Source organism: Hetaerina americana, unplaced genomic scaffold, assembly GCF_022747635.1.
Source record: "Hetaerina americana unplaced genomic scaffold, ioHetAmer1.1.p SCAF_15, whole genome shotgun sequence".
In the NCBI taxonomy this organism is placed as follows: Eukaryota; Metazoa; Arthropoda; class Insecta; order Odonata; family Calopterygidae; genus Hetaerina; species Hetaerina americana.
Genome location: NW_027286625.1, coordinates 147,637 through 170,491, shown reverse-complemented (window position 1 = coordinate 170,491; position 22,855 = coordinate 147,637). Strand labels below are relative to the sequence as shown.

Genomic DNA, 22,855 nt, shown 5'->3' with positions numbered 1-22,855 from the left:
GCGACACATTTATCACTGAATACGTTCGGAAGAGACGATTTTCCTTTATTACAATAATCTAGGAGAGTGTTCGTGATAGACCTAAACACGAAAAGCACAAGAGTAATGCCTTAAGGATCAATATCAGATAACATTTATAGCAAGAGTAAAATCAAATAAGCAGCAGGAATTTACAGCTCTGAATGATGTCGAGTTTATGAAGTCGCATTTATCGTATTTCTCTTTCAAAACGCGTTAGTAAACTCGGAAGTACAAGTACTATTGGTCCAGAGGGAGTCTACCGCATTTGGATTACGAATGGATTCTTACATATTGAAAAAATATTTAAAACGTGGTTTTTAAAAAATTAAATCGGCATCATTCTTCATCAGGTCACCGTAGGCCCAATTAGCGGTCGGTCGATGGAAATTTTAACCATAATAGCTTTCTTAAGTTAGTCATCGATTGCTTTAAAACGTCATCTTTATCACCTGTGAACTAGTCAACCCAATGAAATCCTAAAAATGGCATATTAGGATACAAATTAGACGATAAGGAATACACATAATTCCATAGCATGAGAGGAAGATTTAATTTGGTTTATAAAATTGCTCCACATAGAAACCGTAATACTCATAAAGCACGCAACAAATTTAAAGGGATATCAGATTCAACATAATCATGATGGAAGATACCACAAGAATTGGTCTGCGAAGGCAAATTTTGTGGATAATTTTCAACCTCAAATGACCTTAATTCTTAGCGTACAACCCATAAATTGCCCCGATGGAAGCGGAACAGCACGAAACGTAAATAAAACTTTCAAGGTGGCCAGGCTCTCCAGAGAACGAAAAATCGCAAGAAAATGACTTTTCGAGGACTGAACAAAAGCGATAAAAATGGCTCCGTACGTCGCGATAGGAATTTGGACGAAAGGCGAAAGAGAGAGAAAGGAAAAAAGTACCCACATATATATGCATTCGAAAGACACCGCGTGAGAGGGGGGTGGGAAATTGGACTGCGGTCGGGCGAATGAACTTTTTCCCATCAAACTCCGGTTCCACACTCGGCACATAACTCTTATTTCCCTCCTACCCACTTTCTTCCTTGACCTCCACGTCGACCACCTCCCGTATCATTCTTTAGTGGGCACTTGCACGTTCCGATGCTTTCGAAAGCGAAAAAGACTCTGAGGAGAATGGAAAGGGGGAGGAGGAGGAGGGGAGTGAGGATTTTCAGAAGGGGGTGGGGGACCTCTCCTAAACTCAGTTTAACCCTCACACTCCTTCTCGTCCTCCGGCGGAAAAATAAACGCCCTCCCCTGCGTCGCATCCAGAGTTCCCTTTCCTCTCGCCCACCCACGCACCCACTTTCCCCACTCGCACACACTCTCCTCTTAAAACCTTGGGCACATGCCCCCTCTTCTGGAGTGATGGGCAGTGAAACTACTTGGCGCGAAAGATTAAGAGACCGCAGAGCTATGGGGGACAGAATGAGGAGAGGGGGCAAGTGCGGTGGGGAAGTGGGAAAGATGAGACGGTGGTGGAGGGGAGCTGTGAGAGGGAACTTTTCTCCAAAGGAGAGAATTTCGAGGAGGGAAATGGAGAGAGGGGTAAGGCGATTGAGAGGAAATATTAGGAAGGGAGAAAGGAAATTGGAGAGAGGGAGAGAGAGGCGAGAATAGATGGAAGAGACGTACGAGATCATCCGACTAACAGAGGAGTAGCAGAGACGAGCACCTAATACAAGCCGGCCGAAGATAAAAGGAGAGAAAAGTGGAGTAAGAGAGAGAGAATGGGAGAAGAAGCGAATGGGCTACTGATAAAACACTAAATGTCTAGTGACTTAAGAGAGTTTCGCCGGCTAGCTGTTCTTTGCTATATATTCTTTGGAGCCGTCCATTCTCGATGAAGGGAAGTACAAAATCGTAGAAGTGATTGTGAGAAGTCTTTGCGCGAAAAAGACTTTTGTATTAGCTGCCGCTGTATAAATTGCTAAAATAATGAACAATGGCACACTTGCACACTTTTATGATTTACATTTGCAAGAGCAAATTGATACGCTACAGTGCGATAGCTTTCAATTAAAATGTGTCATTTGACTTAACCAGGATTCAAGTCAGGATATCTCAATTACCCATGTGTAATAAAGTTTCGCCAGGATGTTATCTACTTAGAGAGTAATCGCTGAGAAGATTCATGGAAAAAGAGCCTCGTTATAAATCATCTAGGCCCAACAAACTACCATCAGAGAATGCACAGAAATTCACCAAATGAGTCAGGTGAAGCCTCAGAAAGCTAATAAGAGATAACCTCAAACCAGCTGTCATCATACCTTACGATTGGAATTAAAATAATCCATATAAACCGATAAATTCTTTGAATAAAGGTCGTTTGATTTATTGTCTATACATGAATAAAGACTACTAACTTTATAAGAGAATTTTGACAGTGTTTATGTAGTATCAAATTTCCACGAGATGTGATTTCATCAGTTGCTAGTTTTCATTGGTGTCAAAGTTATAAAAGCCATAGATAGCATCAAAACCACTAATGCTACTAATAGTTGCCAGTATACTATTAGTAGAGGAAATGGACTAGTTTCATTATATATAACTTAAAATTAATTACATGGCTCAGATTTTTAAGGATTCATTTTGAAGTTTTCGACTCTATTTGTTCGGTATTCCTCGTTGTTAATTCGTTACAGTTATTTACTATTGGCCTAGTAGTTTTTTATGTAGCTATTACAGCGTTTTTCTGTCAGAAATGTTTTCGATGGCATTCAATTTTTTTAAATATACACCTAAATGCAAACAAAATGATGGGAATAGATACGGGAAAACTACAACAACAATGATATTTGCGTACAAATGGAATTGATTTTTAAAACTCAATTAAAATAAATCTGATGTTAGGTAAAACTCATAAGCAACATAAATGTTTTCCTACGGGAATAACATCTGCCCCTCCATATCCACTCAAAAGCTCAACAGTCAACCGTAATACCACGCTCGATTTGCCATAGCTTTCGGGCTAAACAACATCGAAAGGCTGCCTTTTACCAATTGGTCAAGGTCAAGAGGAGGAGAGAGACGGAAAGGGGAACCGACCAGAGATTACATGGACGAAGATTGCACCAGGGAAAGGCGTTGCGGCATGGTTTCCTCGGAATGTGAGTCAAGGAGACTTCGTTTTCTTCGAAGCCTTTGTGTCCCTACGTGGGTAACGCAAGAAAGGGAAAATAAGACGCGCACTTCAAGGGTGGTGTTAGAACCAAAAAATAAAACGAAAGGAAAATTCCTTTGGGACTTCTGAAAGGATTATTACCTCGCCAACCTTGCTTCCAGTAGGATTCGAAATGACAGGAGATGACAGCGTGCCCTCCGATAAGATTACGGACAAAAAATATACGCGAATGGAATAATTTCTGCCTTTAATGGGCTATATTATTTTCCTGAGGTGGAGATGGAGGAAGAAACCACAGAAAAGTCTCCGTTTAGGATTGGCCGAAATGCCATGTGTCTAGAACCAAATTAAACCATGAAAAAATGCGAATATCGATAAGCTTCTTACGAAGTAAACCGTGATGCAAATGCACGATGAAGCACTAAAAAGTTGCCCTTCACGCTGTAATGCCAGTAAATGCTTTTCTAAACTTAATGGACCCCTCTCAGGATTTGTGTCGAAAATCGAGAAAGCCGGAGGCGCTAATAAAAGATGCAATTTTATAACAGAGGCACTACGGAAGAATCTGACGTCAGTAAAATAAATGGATATGAAATAAATGAAAAACCACCACAAAAGTGCTTCAATGATTTACATAACCAATCACGAGATACTTACAAAAATAATTTAAATGGGCCCACATAACTGGATAGCACGAAGTATTTTCTAATATGTATTCATTAGAGAAAGAAAACCGTCCCATCATTACCAGTTCAAATAGCAAACTTACTGATGCGGTCAACACAATTATACGCGGCCAGTTGTTTAATGAGCAGGTGCCCGTTTGACGAAATAATTCAGTGTCAAAGCTTTTCAGCCGTAGCTTTTCAGTCAATTCAGCCATACAGACTAGAGTTGCGCTAAATTAGATTCTATGACTTTGAAGTGTTTGTTTTGATTTAACAGATAAACCAAATTTCCCGGACGCGAAAGTTAAGTCGAAAATAATGAGGGGTATTCTCATCAAGTTGGTCTCGTTCTTCGCATTTAAAAAAATGTCTCATTTGCTTAACACACTATTAATGGCTAATATTGTTCATGGTTCCTTCTAAAATTTCGGGCGGAATGAAAGATAAACTGGGTCGAAATATTACCTCGGATTAAAAACCACATTTTCACCTGGGAGGGTATCCTCCAGAATCAAAACAGCCAGTTCCTTATGCCGTCAAATTTCTGAGCTTCCTGTACGTCAGGGCTTGAGAACGACGATAGTTACAGTGACGACGTGACCTCGGTCTTTGTTTTGAAAACATTGGACATCTCTGTGAATGGCGAGTATTACTGGTGGCAAAAGAAAACCCCTTAGGTGAAGTGTAAAGGGCTTAAGGTACGCAGTAAACTTAGTCGCTGTTCTCCCCTTTCATTTCAACAATCATCGTCAAAAACGTGAATAAATGCATTTTATTTCCCGTTAGATTATTTTGTTGCCTTTTCAACTGATAACCTCAGTCAGACTTTGCTTTCACCCCGCCTCCCCAACAACAATCCGATCAGGCTGTAATAAAAGAAGCAAAAGTTTGAAGGAGTGTCGCGTGACGCCCAAAGGGTTCTGCTATTTTTCCAATTATGACGCCTGAGGGTGTTAAGGAGAGGAAGCCAAAGAACGATACTAGCACAAAAACGAGAGTATTTGGAGGGCAGGGGCTATGGGAGAGAACAGGGAACGCCTACGGCGTTCCAGGCTCCCACTCGCAAATCGAGTGATATTTGGAAAAATATAAGTAGCTCACGCCAAATGTGACCAAACGGTTCGATACGTAATAACTTACATTAAAGACAGCGAAAATATGTTGTAAGTAGGTAATTATTTCATTGGTTTCCAAGCTTACTTCTTACCAGTCCTTAGCCATCACTCTTTCGTCCATACACAGGGTAATTAAAGGTTTCGAAGAATGGAAATATTTTTCATTGACTCCCCGAGATGTTTCACCTTCATCTGAACCCAAGAATTTTGGCGCTGCCGAAGGTTTATCCTTCACCTCCTCCTCCAATAAGAAGGATATAGAGAATTGTCCAATCCATTCGAAATGCATTGACTCTAATTAAAGAAAGAGATGATATTACATTGGCAACACTAAAATTCGCCTATGAGTTCAAATTGTATAAACAACGTAAAAGTGCAGTAATCAACCCGAAGGTTGTATTGATAGGTGAGCATAGAATTCACTTAGGTTAATCTACATCACAGCCCACAAGCCGCCGCAAGGGTATCTGGCGGGGGTTGCCAGGGCACATACAGCTATACATACATTAATACGAGTTCCACATCTACGTGAATACATATCCACTCACACACACACGCAAACAATCACTCGAACATGTACAATCATACTTAACTAATAACCCTTAACAATATTTTTGACAAAATCACTACAGTTTGGCTTTGAAATACAATATTTGGGCGATTGCGTTCGAATTTGTTATGACTACGTATCGTGCGCGCTAAGATCGGGTGCTATAATTCGTCAGTAACAGTGTCTATCTTATTTATTTATTTTATTTATTTATTCAGTATTAGTTCGAAAACAGCACATTTTGGCCTTTACATCGAACTATTAACAACGATAACAATGGACACGTTTACAAACACCCAAGCCCTAGGTGGAGGAAAACTCACCCAGGCGGGAATCGAACCCGCGACCCTTGGAATGGCAGACGAGGACGTTACCCCGCCGCCACCGGGGTCGGCAAATTTAAGTTTTAATTCCTGTGGACGAATCCACCAATATAATTTAAGGCCATGGTAATTCCCTCTGTATCGCAAGCAAACTAGGTTATCATGTACCTTTCTATGTAAAAGGGGCTCACATCTAATTCCTCAAACATAACCGCCACGCCATACTCTCTTCTTGTAGCAATTATCAAAAATTGCAGCGGATTTTCTCTGAATCTTTTCCAATCCTTCAATTAACGTTTTCTCCCATGGATCCAAATTCTTTCTTCAAACTTTCCATGCATTCCAAATTTGGCCCAGCTCAAGTGCAGTAACATATATGCCTGACCTTTTCATTATATTTGCCTGCGACCCGCCAAATGAAACCTATCTTCTTCAGGGTTGGCTCGTATATATGTAATACTAACGTGTGTACGTGCCGTATAAACCCCTAGAATGAATGAAATTCACGCAGTAACGAGAGGGGAATTCGTTACTTCCCCGTGGGATCTGGTAATGGAGAAATCACACAGCCTCGGTCAAAGTCAGGGTCCACCTTGATATGAACCCAGACCTCCCAGTCAGCCAACGAGCCCTCTAACCACTAAGCTACCACGTTCCTATGATGGGCGTAATTAAGAGAAAAAGATTTTTATAGGGACACAGGATTATAATAAATCAAAGTATAATAGTTCCCGACGTCTTAGAGAATGTGAGGTGCCTCGAAATACTAAACAAATATCGGACTCTACCGCACTTACTCCCTTGGTGCTCGTTCATAAATGCAAGCTTCATTAATTATCCAAGATATTAAGTTGAGACGCAGAAATTAGACGATAGAAAAAACTTTAGCTCCTGGTGCCTATATAAAATATCAATGCGTGAATCATATTTTGTTGAATACCAAATATACTCGCTTTAATTTAAACTTTATTTATTATTTTATTTTAATTCAAACTTTATTTATACTATTCCTTTCATGCCAATTCTTTCCCTCCTCCTTCCTCTCTTGACTAACATTTGCTCGTCTATAATCTTAAACATTCTTACACCAATCAAAATGCTCCCCATCCACTTTTCTTGTCTACTTTGGATTTTCACCAACTACCCTCTCTCCCCCTATACCGCAGCAACCATTTCTTCGTATATGAAAAATATAGAAAATGCTTTATTAACGTGTACCCTTCACTATGCATTACAATATATGTCTGCCTCATAATTGTTATGAAAATTATTTAAAACGGAGACCGAAACGGGGATTTATTTCTTTTGCTCAATAAAAAACCGGATACCAGCCAAGTACGTGAAAAAACGCCCTTTTCGCATGATTAACATCCCTTTAAACAACCATGTATTCGCAACGCAATTTTAAATAAGAGTAAAGGCGGTGATTTCACGAAAAAAATATCAACAACAAATATCCTTGCTATGCAATAAGGCGATATCCACACGATACATACGTGCACACAATAATATTTGAACTCAAAGAACACAAAGAAGGAAAATGTCAGTGACAATTCTGGATTGGGGGTTTATCAAACTGGATAACTTTCACGTGCATAAAGAGCACTCTACTATCTGACCATGAGTTACGTCCCAAAGTTATTTACATCTGTAGAGGGAAAGACTTTAATTTTAAAATATTTAGCTTTCGCGAGACTTAAGAAAATTGCTTCCTCCCTTCCACAAGATATTTTTAATTGATATCTAAGTAGATACTGTGTATACAGACAATGATCGCTCGCATGAAATGTTTTGGTTCACTGAAACATAAAAGTTTGTGGTATTTGGCTCCATGCACCCGTGATTATTATTCCGCTTCTGAATATGATCACGATAGCTTCCCCGCCTGAAAATGGTTTCTAGAGAAGTATTCACAAAGTACGATGCAGCAGAACGATACCGTTTTTTTGGGGGGACCAGAGTCGGTGTGAATTGGAAACAGCTTGGAAAAAACTCACAATCGGAGCAAAAAAACACATAAGACAAAATATCCTGAGAATTAAAAAACAAGATATTCACGAAAAAATGAACACAACATACATGCATTAAATTACCATGGAAGGACGGAGCTGCAGACTCCAGTGCAGGTACTCATCAGTTTGCCAATACATGGTGAAACTTTGATTTAGGGTGTTTCAATGCCACCACCAACTTATATTTAATCACAACAGTGACAATGCTTTTAAAATCCTACAACAATCTTCACTTGTATGAACCCGAATAGAATTACTAGCTGTAAAATCAATAACTCAAAGAAACTTTCCCTCCTTATCTTGAATATTGACACCGACATCTGAACCCCCTATTGATACAGAGCCTTGAAATTCCCCGACACGTTGAAAGTGAGCATCAATAAATGCGAGTAGTAAATAAGAGTGAATGGTACTGCTACGGTTGCACAAATAAAAACAGTGAACGTGCATCAGAGTCCAGAGTCACCTGTCACTCATGCGGCGTATGTGACAGCAGTTCCTGCCCTCGTTTTGTATTCTCCCCTTACAAGTGTGTCACCGCAGCCGTTGACCTGCGGCGAGCTTCCTTTCCTACTCATCTAAAACCTATTCACTCCTCTTCATCATTGGCGATCCCCTATTGTAACCGAATCCTTAGCTGAGTGGTATCAAAAAGGAAATATTTGCTAAATAAAACTAGGCCTCCCTCTTCCTGATAGTGAAAATATTCTTTCACATTATTTTTTTATTTTTGTACTTACTGCTGACCACTGACTTACATTGAGAAAACTTACACCACACTTGTTTTACATTTAAATATCAAAATAAAGAAGGAAGCGTACTTGAGGTATGAATATCGCATTGCGTGTCAGTCCTGACAGGATTTAACTGCTACAAATACTCCTGCAGGGAATGATCTCACTTATAACCCACACATACCACATGAACTATGGGAGCCCAAAAATATAATGTAACGATAGGGAGGAAAAAATAAAGAACTGGGTACAAGCACAGGGTACGATTGAGCAGGAAACGATGTCAATCCATTTTGTACGCCCGATTCCAAAACAAGACCAGAAAAAGATGTGATGTAAAGATTCAGAAAAAATAAAGTCCATTAGACCATAAATTGTCATAATTGGTCCAAATAAGCAGCTCTCTTTGAGAGCAGGGTATGCATTTCGGATATTTCAATTCCATTCAAACATTAAATCTACCGGAGGGCTGATTATCCCAAAAAACTATTGACATTACCGACCAAAACTGTAATTAATGTCATTATTATAGTAGCGCAGCGTATTCCAAAACGAGTTAAAATCAATATCGGGCTAACTTGCGAGATTCACTCACGTCATAAAGTTCAAGGGATAACTAAATAACATTAGAATTTATAGTAAATACATTACATAAATATACAATCGAAAGAAGGAAAAATGTCATTAAAATAAAATAATGATGCATTACGAGTGAAACATTCGCGAAACACAATTGCAAATTGTGACATGTCAGTCCAACAATTTGTTAATTCTTCAGAAAAACCTGTAAGCCACTTCTTCACTTTCCTTGAAACAATAATATAAGAAATTCTACCAAGTCAATTGATGCTCAATATATGAAAAGGCGTACATGAATATACGCATATTAAAGCCTACCGTCCCTCGTCCCGCAATATTATGAAAATTTAAGTTGATAAGGGTTTTTTCAATGGTACAAAGCCATTGAATGAAGGCCGCGTAGCATCTTAGTGTATAAATGATTCAGATATTAATAAAATAGATATTAATAAAAATAATAAATAAATTACGAATACGAATATACCAATTGTGACGAATTAAATAATTCGTCACAATTGGCAGGGAGAGAGAATAATTTAGGATAAAATAAAAGCAGGCTCCAACCATATAGGCGGAAAATATAGGGAGTCCTGTCGTTATCTAATGGTAGTAATTTTAATGAGGTTTTACATATAACAAAACCGATTTATTCATTACGCGAAATACTTATGTTAAAATCCGTGTTTCAAGGGGATTCCATAATCTCGTAATTTACCAAGAAGACCACTATTAATCAAAATATCTCCTGATTAAGAGTGCGAACCAAGTAATATAACGCGTAAATCACACAGTGTAGCGTAACCGTGCCATTGGAGTCCCATGGGTAAGTGGTTATCTATTGAATTCCAAATATTTAAAAAGGAATCTGCCGGGGTTTAAGACAAAAGACAAATATTTCTACAACGAAATGAGAAAAAAACATGCATGCAAAAAGCTATGCTAATTAGCAGAAAACAGAAAAAATAAAAAGTCTGGAGGCGCCGGGTATCGATCCCGGTACCTCTCACATGCTAAGCGAGCGCTCTACCATCTGAGCTACGCCCCCAGTTAAGAAAATTGGCAAAGGACAAGAAAGGCATATTGACTTTCACCCAGACGTTGCCATTTTATGGGTGTGGTTTCCCGATGAACTGGAGTGGCCGCAGAGACTGACCGTAAAAATACCCGAACGGCCGACAAAAGTATCTACTTTCTTCAAAATATTTAACTGTTTTATTTATTTATTGCATAAGGTAATTAGCTACTCAGTAAAACTAGGTAGCTACCAAGGTAAAATAGTGTCTACGCTCACCAGGTTAATTCGAAAGTCCAAATATCAAACCTAATTAGCCTAAGAGTTATAAAGAATAAGCATGTTTGTGCCTCCATTCAAGCAAAACTTTATTGCGACGAAACTGATTTTTAAGCCATTTGAGGAATTAGTGACACACACACCTGTCCCCCTTATCAGCAGCAAAATTCAGGATGATAAGATCTGGGGAATTTATATTTCAATTTGATTGATGGCTAAATTTTGAAAAAAAATGTTACCTTGAAAATGCTGCATCCGTAAATATAGGTTTAGCAGCCGTTAAAAAAACGCATCCCGTACAGAAATTCACGACTGCGAAAGAAAACCTATATCTACTACTTACTGCAAACCGCCACGAGGGCCATCATTAGGGGATCACTAGCCATTGGAATAATTCCTAAGTGAACTTCTATTAGAAAGCCTAGGCATAATTCTCCACAGGCTTGATACATTATCTCCCTATTGCTGTCAAACCAGCCCACTGGAGGGTTGAAATTTCAACTCAGCTCCAGCTTCGATTTTAAATTAAACACATCTAGAAACCTCATTAGTACGCTTCCTGGTGAATATAAAAACTGGGCAAAAATCACCCTACACAATGATACCCCCCCCCCTATATTACAGCTAGCATTGAGGAGAGCATGCCCGGGTGAATGGAAGGCGTAAGGGCAGACCGTCCAGTGTGAGTAAATGAGGAACCGTCACGGGTGGTGAGCGAGTGACTTGCACAGAAGGGTTGAGTAGTAGGGCGGGCTATATTTCGGTGGAAGGGGTAGGAAAAGCGTTTTTGACTGGAGTGGACTGACCAGAATGCTGTAGGTCAGGGGTTAATGCATAACGGTCATCCTCCGCATCCCTCTCCCGGGAATCGGTTGGGGGAATGAAAGGGTGCGCATCAACCGAAAACGCCTCCCTCATACAGACAAGAGATGATAAGCTCTTGACCGTTGGGGCAAGAGGAAGACAGGGCGACGCCGGCCGCCGTGGAGGAACGAACAGGCTGCTTGGTGTTCATATGGGGTTGTCGACCGTCGCGAGAGATGTATGTGTAGTAATGACGAGCGGTGGAAGGGTTGCGAGATCTCGCCTACCTCCCTTCCCGTAACGACACCGGAAGGTGAGCACACCCCAACGGCGCGCTTTTGTGCCTCTTCAGCGGGGCGTTGAGAGGGCGCCACGGTCAGCGATCGGGTCTCCGACGAGGGCGTCCGTTGGTTGTGCTCGGCCAGACGTCCCTGTTCCCCTACTTAGGTAATTTCCACCTTTTCGATTCATCGTTCTGCTAACTGAGTCAGCGATTAGCGAGGGACAAGTAGAGGGAGCATGTTTCTGTACTTGTGCTGATTATGGTGAAAATATGTACTAATTGTACTCGAAGTGCCTAAATTCTAACGTTCTGTGTATTCTGTGAATGGTTAAGAGTGTAATTCCAAATGTATTATTATGTATGTTTTGGCTACTTGAGAGTATATGTAAATAACTGTTTAAAAATCTCATATCGGGTAACTTTGGCGATTGAAGACAAAAGGGGAATTTAAGCGTGAGCAGGTATCCCCTAAATCAACATATAGCAGTGTTGTATAACTATGTATGTTGCTACTGGAATTGCTGTTGGACTGAAACTATTGATCTACGGGGAGGAGGCTCACCGTAGTATTTAAAAAAAAGTAGAGGGAGCGAAGGCATGCATTGAATTTGACCAGTTACATTTTCAATACCAAACGACATGAAACCCTCGAAGTTTTCAAAGATCACCATGTGAACCCCATTCTCCATCCAAGAGTTTATTGTAGGTGCATGTGTATGTTAGTTGGCAGCTTGAGTGCTTCCATGTGTGTGGGGTGTAAGTGTTCTTTCACTAATTTATACCATGTTTTGTTCGTGGATAGTATAAATTTGTGGCTTTCGTATGCGGATTTTTTCTTTCTTAGTTACGGGTGGTGTCATAACACCCCCCGCCACACGCCCTTGCGGCGGCTTGCGGGGTATTAAGTAGATTTAGATGAAGTGTTTTTCCCATATTCACATTTTTCTCTATTATTTTAACAGGACAATTAATGGAATTGCACTGTGACTTTCCTCCTCAGTGATTCAGTCATCAGGATTGTATTTAAGAGCAAAAAGAAAACGGTTTTCTTTCCTTTACATGTACTTGTTACTGGTACCTAAAGCAAAGAGGCTGCGGATTGCATCACGTTTAGGTAAGCGATTGAAAATACATCAATCATTCACACTTGTGGAGTTGGATTGTTTCAGGAGGAAATGAAGAACAGAAATAAAATGTCTTTGCTGAGAACAGAATTTCAGTCGAATTGATGGACAAAAATATCTCAGGAGACTACGGACTTAAACATTGATTTTAAAAAAACGCTGAAAAAAGTCGCATCAGTTTAGGTAAAGCGATGGCGAAAAATCCTTGATTAAGCAAAAAGAATTGAAACAGACTGTTCCTGGAGCCCAAAAAATTATATGGAAGTGAATAATACCAAACTTTTTTCCTTATAAAAATCCTTTATTGGATTTGCCCAGGCATAAATTAACCTCACATACAACCTTCGTCATTATCCCAAAATTGTTTGCGACGATGCTTGAACAAGTAACCAACATATCACACTGTTTTCGCCGTTACTCGGTGGAATTTTTCGATTGTTTATAAAACAGAAACACATCTATTCCACAATAAATATTTCCTCGCGACCATGGTTACGCCACACAGTAAATCTCGGTCGTTATTACCTGTTACTTATACAAGTAAACACCACTCTTTTTCCAGAATATCTTAATTGGAACCTTAATCAAACCAAGGATAACCATAATCAAACCAGCATTAACCAACAATAACACTCTCTGTAATTACTTACAACGTTAACTAGAATTTCTTTTTGAAAGGCATTTACTTCACTGAGGATGTAGGGATGCCTAAATATTTCCCCTTAATTATGACCTCTTGGTGTCTAAAATTCACATTTTCTTGCGGTAGGTATCGAATGTCATCTTGCCCGTAGTTATTACGTTTCTCCGGACGCACTGATTTGATTGTCAAACCAAAAAAACCTTAGGTATGCATTTTTTCAGTAACGCACGCTCATTCCCCGTGCGCAGTTTTGATTCACTTTATTCATACTGGCATATTTGAACCACTGGCTTCCATAAAAGGGTTGCAGAAAACTAAGTATATATCCAGGAGACAAAGGCAATAGATACAGCTTAAGATACACACTTGGGTTAAGACCGGCACTTACTGATATGCGTACGTAAAGTAAATGGAAAGCCTACACATTCCCACTTCAATGTGCTTGAATTCTGCCCCTGTACGTACAGTTCAAAGTAACTCGGTATTAATGTCGCAGTCAATGTCACCTTTACGCGCCTGGCTAAATAATATAAATACAAATTTGAAACTTAAAAATAAATATAAAATAAACAAAAGACCCTATTACTTAGTAGGCGCCTGGAACTTTCTCGTTTCGAAAAATGCAAAATAAAATCATGCAATATTTAAAATTCTAGATTAAGAAATGAGTTTTTTCAGCCCCATTAAAAAATGTCAGCGTATTTACATGCCCAAAAACTAGACATTTTAGAAATAACTATCAGTAACAATTCAGTATCGTCAAATATCTTTTCCGACCTGCAAGAATCACCTGTAATTTTAAAAAAATGACAGCATTGTACCAATCTCGATCGCGGAAGAAGGAAAACTACTCAGAAAGGCGAGTTGCCAAGATAACTTCCGAGAAGACAGCCATTTCATGCCTTTCGACCAACAGAGACACTCGAAACGAAAGTGAAAAGAAGTTTACGCCCAGAGAGACTCTCCGGGCACAAACTTATATTATTTTGCTGCGTACCAGCCAATACAGGGACTCAAGTTAAAAAGCCTTCTCGGACCTCTTGGCGGCAGCAATATAAAAATAAACAAGACAACCAGTCGCCAGGGACTTCTACAAGGGCTGTGAAGGGATCGCTACGTGAAAAGCAGAGAGACATTGTTAAATAAACAAAAGAGAACGAATAAGCTGAAAGGAATCCTCGGAAACTCAACGGCCTTCTCATAGGAAATAGAGAAGCAGTCTAGAATGGTGGGCATATAAAGGTCATTAACCACTCAAGCTCAAGCAATAATAATTCTCCGACGGAAGAAAAAAAGAGCGAGAGAGAGTTGAGAGGAACGATTCTTCACGGACCAAGCGTGAACTGAGGGACGAAAAAAAACTCACTAGATGAAGCTTTGCCATGGCTACGTATTATTGTGGGAACAGAATGAATGGAACTCAATGGGTAATAAGGAGAAAGATATGGCGCAAGGAATGGGAGAGGAAAGGGCTGGGAAAGGATGAGGTTGGAAGGCGTAACGCCAACTCTGGCGAATGAAAAACAGATTCCTGCGTTAGAAGTGCCATGCTTCGAGGAAATAATTCATAAAAATTATTAGTATAATGTCATAAGCACATTCCTCACAGCTAACAGCAGTTGGTTGGCATGCCATATTCCTTCATAAAATTCTTCGGCAGTAATGACATCAGCTGAACGTTCATACGAATCTACCCAAAATAAGATCTTACAACATTATTGGCCATTGCATAACCGGCGGGTTAAACGATTTTATAAATAAATGTAAACGCCACCAAATTTGGAATTAAAATTCACCTACACTTGTATTTTAATACCTCACAGATATCCTAATACTTTTCTTTAGGCTGGAGTTTTAAAGGTAATTCATTTAGGATAGATGCTTCAATAAATCTTCTCGACAATCAAAATATAACCGCCGTCTAAGGACAGTACACAACGATGAAATTCAAAGGATAAATTACTGATACAAATGTTCATGATTTATTTCTTAATAATAGTTGCGATTATTCTCTTTGCTCTATCACACATCGTAGCTACATCTCAGGCTGCAAGTACCTAAGAAGGTATGTGCAGAGGGTGTTAGGCCTTAGAATATCTGGTGATAAATTAATAATGGCATTTGAGGGTTAAAATGATATCGGTAAACATTATTAAATTAAAAATACCATAAGAGCAACAAGATTCAAAGAATATTGATAGAAATAAGACCTAATTAACTTTAAGTCTAACTTTGAAAAATTGAAATACATATTAATTTAGAACGAAATTATTGATAAGAAAGAACATGTCTCAGTTGGCGTTATATTTATGTCCACTCATATAACATATTTTTATTTTTCCTTTCATGTGGCAATTCTCTAAGTTCCAAAAGAGCAATACACTTAAATAATAATTTACCACATAATTTCGGCGACAAATATTTTCGCATCGCCAATTTTACGAAATTTTATGTTAAGTACTCGAATGGAGACACTCAGAGAATTATATGAAGTTTCCTGTTATTGTGTGCATCCTTCATTCGTCCAGGAGCATTAGAGGAGAGAATTCACAAATCGTGGTGAAGAGTAGAGCATCCATTAATGCATCTTTTGGAATCGGGAAACGTAGATAGCACCATGGGAATACGTCTATTCATCTCCACAGTGCATCCTGACTCCACTCAGTTTCTGAACGCGAGTGCTTATCATTGAGGTAGATAATATTCTCAAATACTTATTATTGAGGTGGTCAGCCTCCTAAATAAATAAATGGGGAACTCCAGGAAACATTCTCCAGCAAAGAAAATATCTTTTGAAAAATAGTTTCAAGGACTAAAAAAAACTCCCTTGTGATTAACGAGTATCAGTCCATTCATTCACGTAATACATGCTAGGTAGCATGCCCTATCTCTCTGTCACGAGGTCATATATTAGGGCATTAAAAGGTTAGTTACGAGAATCGCATCACGGAGTTCATTAATAGTCATCAATTTTGATTCCATAGATCGGAAATGAGAATAAACGACGTAACCCTCGCAGGAAGAGACAGATAAACTACAGTGCTCATATCTAATTACGAGCACTTACTCAAACAAGGAATGCACTTCACAATAAGCGGTGAATAATCGTGGAACAAAAATTTTAAAGGAATAAATGCTATGAAATCGTCAGATTTTAGTACAAGCAAGATACTGAATAATTTATAGTAATACCACCTTTGCCAACGTATCATAAAGCCATGAGGTATGCTTTAATGCTTATGCTTTAACGTTATGCTTATGCTGGAAATTAACGATGTCTTGATAACGTGATAAGTATTTGGCTATTAATTATTGGTTGGAAAACGACAACTAATGAATAAATATTAATACGCACATCGGATTTGTGTAAGAGAATTAAACATACAATAAAACAACACTGCAATATGTAAAATTGAGTACTGGAGGAATTTATTTGGAATGAAATATCCTATGCCAAAGCGCGAGCATCAAGCTAAAAAATAATACCTCCCGCGGGTCAAGAATTCGATGATGGCCACTAGGGCTGCAGGGGCATCGGTCAATTCCCCATAATTTCTTCTGATTTCTCTCTCCCTCCGCCAGTTCGATTTAATGGCTCTAATTCCAAAACGAGCATTACTCCATCACTATTCTGAAAATTGAAAAATGTCGTTTCCGTTGTAAAAATTTAGGTCAACGGCTTTTTAATTTATCACCTCTCCCCCGCAGCGTGTCTGCCCACCCGAGGAATCGCTGCGTTGTCGCATTGCTGCGAGGGATACGATCCATCGGACCCTTGAATCTTTCAGCGGTCCGTTTGCCAACACCACCACCTATGGGAATTTCGGGGGTTCCAAACTCCTCCTCCACCCCCTTCCCTCCTGTTCACGCACATGCGGGCAGAATAAAAAAAGCCCTCGAGACGGTTTTGGGCGCCTGAGTGCGCTGAATGGCCAATGGGAATTTATGGCTGTTCCGTAATTGGAGGCGGGAGACCGCCGTATTTCCATATTAATACGGTTTCTTTTCTGTGTCCGGGCGGATTCGACTAATTCCGAGATCGAGGTTTAATTTACGTCGGGATTGTTTCCGGCTATTCTCTCTGGAACCACGAATAATGCACGACAAAAGGCATTGGGGCTAACCAGGAAAACATCCTATCGCGAATGATCCCCTCACGTATTGCTTGGGGCTGAAAAAGGCTTGTGTTTTTTTCCTTGCCTGAGGCTGATGGATACTGGACTGAAATAGTCCTCCTATCGACACATGACGTAATTTCAGGATATAACACAAGTAATCCCTGGGAAGAGTGCTAGCGTTGAGCCGTACTATTATCGGGGAAAATAAAATCGTCTCGAAGAGAAGAACAGGATAATGCTACCAAAATTCGTCAGGAGAGTCTCGAAAATTACTGGCAATAATATGAACGGAAATCTAGGGTATGCGGAACAGGAGCGTGGTAGTGAGTAAGATTCCATTGAATGAATTTAATGGCGTCCTATCACAAGTTATCGGCAAAGAAATTCATTAAGATACTGACTTCATTAAGAGGAACAGCCATAATTTTCGACTTTGACATCAAAAGATGCATTCTAAGAGTTACAGATATGCTAAAAATAACTTATTTGGCCTTCGTGCCAGGGCGTGTTGATTCCTCGTAACTTAAACAATAATAATAACTTGTAAAAAATTCAAGGGTGATTAACCTGCTCAACTTGGATTTTTTCTATTTTATAACATTACCTGTAGAAGCAAAATAATCTTGAATCATGGAATAATTTTCAAATCTCCACGGAGACACCAATTTTTGTACGATTTCATCTCCCCTAATTCTCATAAATTAAAAAAAGCATACTAAAATCTCGACGTTAAGTCAAATTTCCGATTAAAATAATTTCGTTCTTTGTGATATTTATGTTTTGATTGCGACCGAAAACAGCCACAGTTTCATGATGAAATGGCACCAGCAAATTTATTATTTCAAAAACATCTCAGAATACTCCGAATGAGTTTAATAAAATGTATACTTTCGATAAAAATAACTTCTTTCACATTTCACCTTTATTTCCTCCTCTCCAATTCTTGATGGAATCAATCGCATTGATTCCATTAATGCCTTATATACATTAATGCCTGTAAGACTGGCTTCTCGATATTAATTCACCTGAATTTTGTTAAACAGCGAATCCTGGGACATTCAGGATTGCATCCGATTTGTATTATGGAAATAACCAAATTGCTATTGTCATTCTAAAATTTCATTCGTTATGGCCCCATGTTTCCTGTTCTATTCCAAGCTCTGGCCGCAGTGGAGATGAATGTAAAATAAGCTATGTATACTCGTGGGAATGAATGCCATAAGGAAACATACGCGATACATGAGAAGAAGAAAGTGACGATGTGAAAATGCGAGTACCTTAGCAAGATATTTTTGGAGGAAGACTTCGTACAAAACTGAGGTCGAGTCGAGAGTATTTTTTATGCGTAGAGTTCACTAACCAATAAAAAACATGCACGTCTCGACCTTGTGAACGCAGTAGACCTATTTGTGGGAAAATCATAAATAAAAGGGTTTTCGCAAAACCACAACTTTTTTATCGAGAAATAATCCGAAATCGATACTTTCTTAGTGCAAACTCATCCCACTTAACCTCAAGCCTGAACCTTATGGAGACACTTTTTAGAAATCTTGGGCCTACAGTTGATTCCATCACCCGTTTGATCCACAAAGCGAGATATACAGGTATCATATATACCTGTATCATTTCAGAACGGCACCACTCAGTGACCCTCGATAAAAACAATTGAAAAATAATCACTGATGGCTTTCAGGCATCTAAAACTATTCCATGATAGCACATATCGAGAAAGACGGGATTATATAATACAATTAGATGTTATCAAGATTCTGAGTAGTCATCGATCTGCATTAATTAACCAAACCTATATGTCCATAATGCCAACGTGAGACCCCCTTTAAATCCGGCCCTGATTCTTAGTAGTAGTAGTTTTGAGGGGAGGCGACCGACAGCTAAGGTCATTTGCGCCATAGGGGATGGACAGGAAAGGATGAAGGGTGGAGAGAAACCCGGCGTCGGCATTAGCCTACTCTTTACGAAAGGCGCCAAGGGGTCCGCAGTTTAACGTCCCATCCGACGGACGGCGTACTCCCTCAAAGTGCCCTCCACAAAGCACCTCAAGTAGGGATCGAGATACCTCTGAAAAATATTCAACACCGCCGGGATTTGAACCCGCGCCCTCAGGGTGGGAAGCCAGTACGTTAGCCCCCGCACCATCTCGATCCCCCCCTGATTCTTCTTCACCAAAAAATTACTTATATTTTGTTCCAGTAAAGTATGTTTCCACAGAGATAAATTTACAAAACCAACGACAGTGCGATCAATACAACTTAGTTATTCACATAGCGCATCTCAATTCAGGGCCATGACACTACTTCCATCGCGCTACTAAGTCATTTTGTTTGACCCGACGACTCCTGTTATGCACCATGATGGCTGGATAGAAAACACACACTATAGCTAGCTATTTAAGGAAATGGGAGATCATATTTACAGCGTCATAATGGTCGGACGTAGGTGCCAAATTACACGGCTACAGATACCTAACACATTAAAGTGACAAGTAATAAAAATGAGAAAGTGGATTCAAAGGATGAATATGTTTTAGTTTTGAGGGCGAACATTGAATGGAACAGAGACATATACCTGAGGCAGAAAATCATGTACCATTTCCAATCTATGGGTAACTGAATATCGTAACAACCACCAAAGTATCCTTTACATCTCATTTTTCATAACCTTTGTGTAAAGCAACAATACATGTTGAATGGCCCTGTTACACGAGTAAAAAGTGTTTTGATCAAGAATTAAAACTTTCGTAAACGGCATGAGCCTTAAAGATCTGTGATGTAATTAAACTCATCATGCTAAATAAAAAAACGTTCACGAACATGGATGAAATCCGTTCGTTTGCTGCCATTCCTGGCAAATTGCGATTAATAATTCGAAGATAAAACTTGAGATTGAGAAAATTACAACCAAAGAACGTAGTTCTACCATACATTGACGGAATTAATCGACCTAATGGGAATTAAAACGAGTATTAAGAGTAAGTTAAACTAGTTTTCTTCCTATTTCTACATTTCATTTTGAAGTAAAGTTGATTAAATAAGAGGTCGTTAAGTAGGGTTAATATGACTTCATACCTTCATAAAAATAAATGCTACCACTAATTGTAGTATCGGGGAGCATGGCGGTCTGTTGTGTAAAGCTTTCAGATATTAAGGGCCCAAGGATTCCGAATTCAAACCCGGGCAATGCCTTTATTTATCCTTAATGAGGCCCAAGCTGCCAGAAATTCCTCGGAAATCTCTGGTGGTACTGGTAAAAGAAATATCTATTCCCACAGAACTCTTTCAGTGGTGCTAAGAATGAGGCGAGTTCTAATGTCATCTATTAAACCAACTGGCTAGGTTAGCTATTGTACTGGTGAAATTCGGTCTCATTATCACAGTAAACTGGAATCATTTCCCGTGGATGCCACTCTCACGGTCCAGTTTCAGGTCTACATGCCTCTTGCTCCCAACGAGTTCTGCCCGTTTCACTTTCTGTTGAGGCCTACTTTCAAACATTAAAGAGAGAGGTGAATTAAGATGTATCGTCACCTAAGCCCCCCAAATAATGACTGGGGGCGTAGCTCAGATGGTAGAGCGCTCGCTTAGCATGTGAGAGGTACCGGGATCGATACCCGGCGCCTCCAGATTTTTTTTCAATTTAACTGTCGTTGAACTTAGAGGGACTTTATACTATTTTTATCGGAGCGATGATTGAAAATTTGCTCAAGGTGTCAAGGCGATAGTGAAATTTGCAAATCGCTTATCAACAGACCGTGAAATAAGAGTGATATCACTTCCGGGGATGGGGAAATATTTTTTCCAAAATACACATATTTTGTAGATTTGTCATTTCAGCATGAAAGCAGTTGACAATGAACTACTGCTAAGCTCACAATGCCCTCATTTCATTTACTGAGTAAATACTTTATGGCTTTATCATTCTTTTCTCATATTAAGATATTTTATCCTGAATCAGATGAAGGCATGGGTTTCCGTGAGGCCTATTATTAACAACATTCCTGAATTACAAAAAGCAAGTAAAATTAAAAGAACAGAAACAAATAGCATAGAGTCAACGTTAAGGTATGTGCAGGACTACTCACAGCTTCTCGAAAGATTTCGAGCATTCTTTAATTGTTAAACGCAATAGTTTGCAGTGCTTCGGGTAATATTCAGGTTACTTACCTGTAAGAAATAGAAAAAAATACATTTTAGAACAAGTGCAAACAAACAATCGGGATATAAATAATATTGCAAAAACTCAAGTAACTATATTAGAAAATTGGAAAAACACTTGATTCATTCATTCAGATTTCTATTATTAAGTAATCCACCGGTTAAGGTAGGTTTTGCCTGGACACAACTAGCAAATAAATATTTGCGACTCCTAATTAAACACAATCCAGCAACCTACTCTACATCAAGTCCTTCACCTCTGAGTACTTCCTTGCTCCCTTCATCCCGTGCAACATTCCTATATTATTCCTTCCCTTTCCTCGTTTGTCTAACATTTTCCCCTCTATTACAGTCTTTAACATCCCACTGCCGATCAATACGCCCTTCGTCCATTTTTCCTGCCTCCTTAGGATTTCTCCCAGCAAACCCCTCTACTCGCCCTTCATACCTAGTACTTCCTCATTTGTTTTCCTTTCGGTCCATTTCACCCTCTGTTGTCTACCCCGACGGCCTAATTTGATTTCATCTCCCGCAGTGCCCTTTCTATCTCATCGTGGAGTATACTTGGACCTCAGCTATCTTCCTCTCCGTCATGTTCCTTTTCTATTCCTAAACTTGTTGATCTAAGTTCTTTCCCATACAGTTCTTCTATATATTCCTTCCATCTCTTTTGGATCTTTTCTGTTTCAACTATAATCTAACCTGACTTATCTCTAACTGTTAGCACAGATATTCCCTTCTTACTCCCTGATATAGATTTGCATAGCGCGTCGATTTCACCCTTCCTCTGCAAACTTTCCATATTCTCGCACTGCGTTTTTCATCATGATTCTTTTGCTTTATTTGCTGCCCGTCTCAAATTAATATGCAACTCTTCTGTCTAGCTCTGTGTGTACATTCTTCCATTTATTTCTCTCATTTATCTTTCTAATCATCTCATTCGTGATTCATAGTTTCTTCGTCCTTTTTCCCATTAACAGTTCCTATAGTTTCATTTGGGGCTTTCGATATCCTTTTTTTGATGTATTCCCATTTTTCTTCGATAGTACTCAGCTCTTTACCATCCATGATATTCCCTGCAGCCTGCTGATACTCCATCCTTGTCAATCCATTTAATGCTTCTACATTCCATTTCGTAACTCGCCGCCCCTGCCTTATCATTTTGAAACGGACGCTACATTTCATTACATCCAAATTGTGGTCAGAATCCGAATCCGCTGCCGGGAAGTTGTACGAATTGATCACATTGTTCCTAAGCCTCTGCCTAACCAA

At 39.3% G+C, this 22,855-nt stretch overlaps 2 non-coding genes across 2 annotated transcripts; one reads left to right on the top strand and one right to left on the bottom strand.

The window, feature by feature from the left end:
• Positions 1 to 10,120: 10,120 nt before the first annotated feature.
• On the bottom strand, positions 10,121 to 10,193 carry TRNAA-AGC (transfer RNA alanine (anticodon AGC)). The gene has a single exon. It is a non-coding gene; the product is annotated as a tRNA-Ala (tRNA).
• Positions 10,194 to 20,978: 10,785 nt separating this feature from the next.
• On the top strand, positions 20,979 to 21,051 carry TRNAA-AGC (transfer RNA alanine (anticodon AGC)). The gene has a single exon. It is a non-coding gene; the product is annotated as a tRNA-Ala (tRNA).
• The last annotated feature ends 1,804 nt before the right edge of the window (positions 21,052 to 22,855 follow it).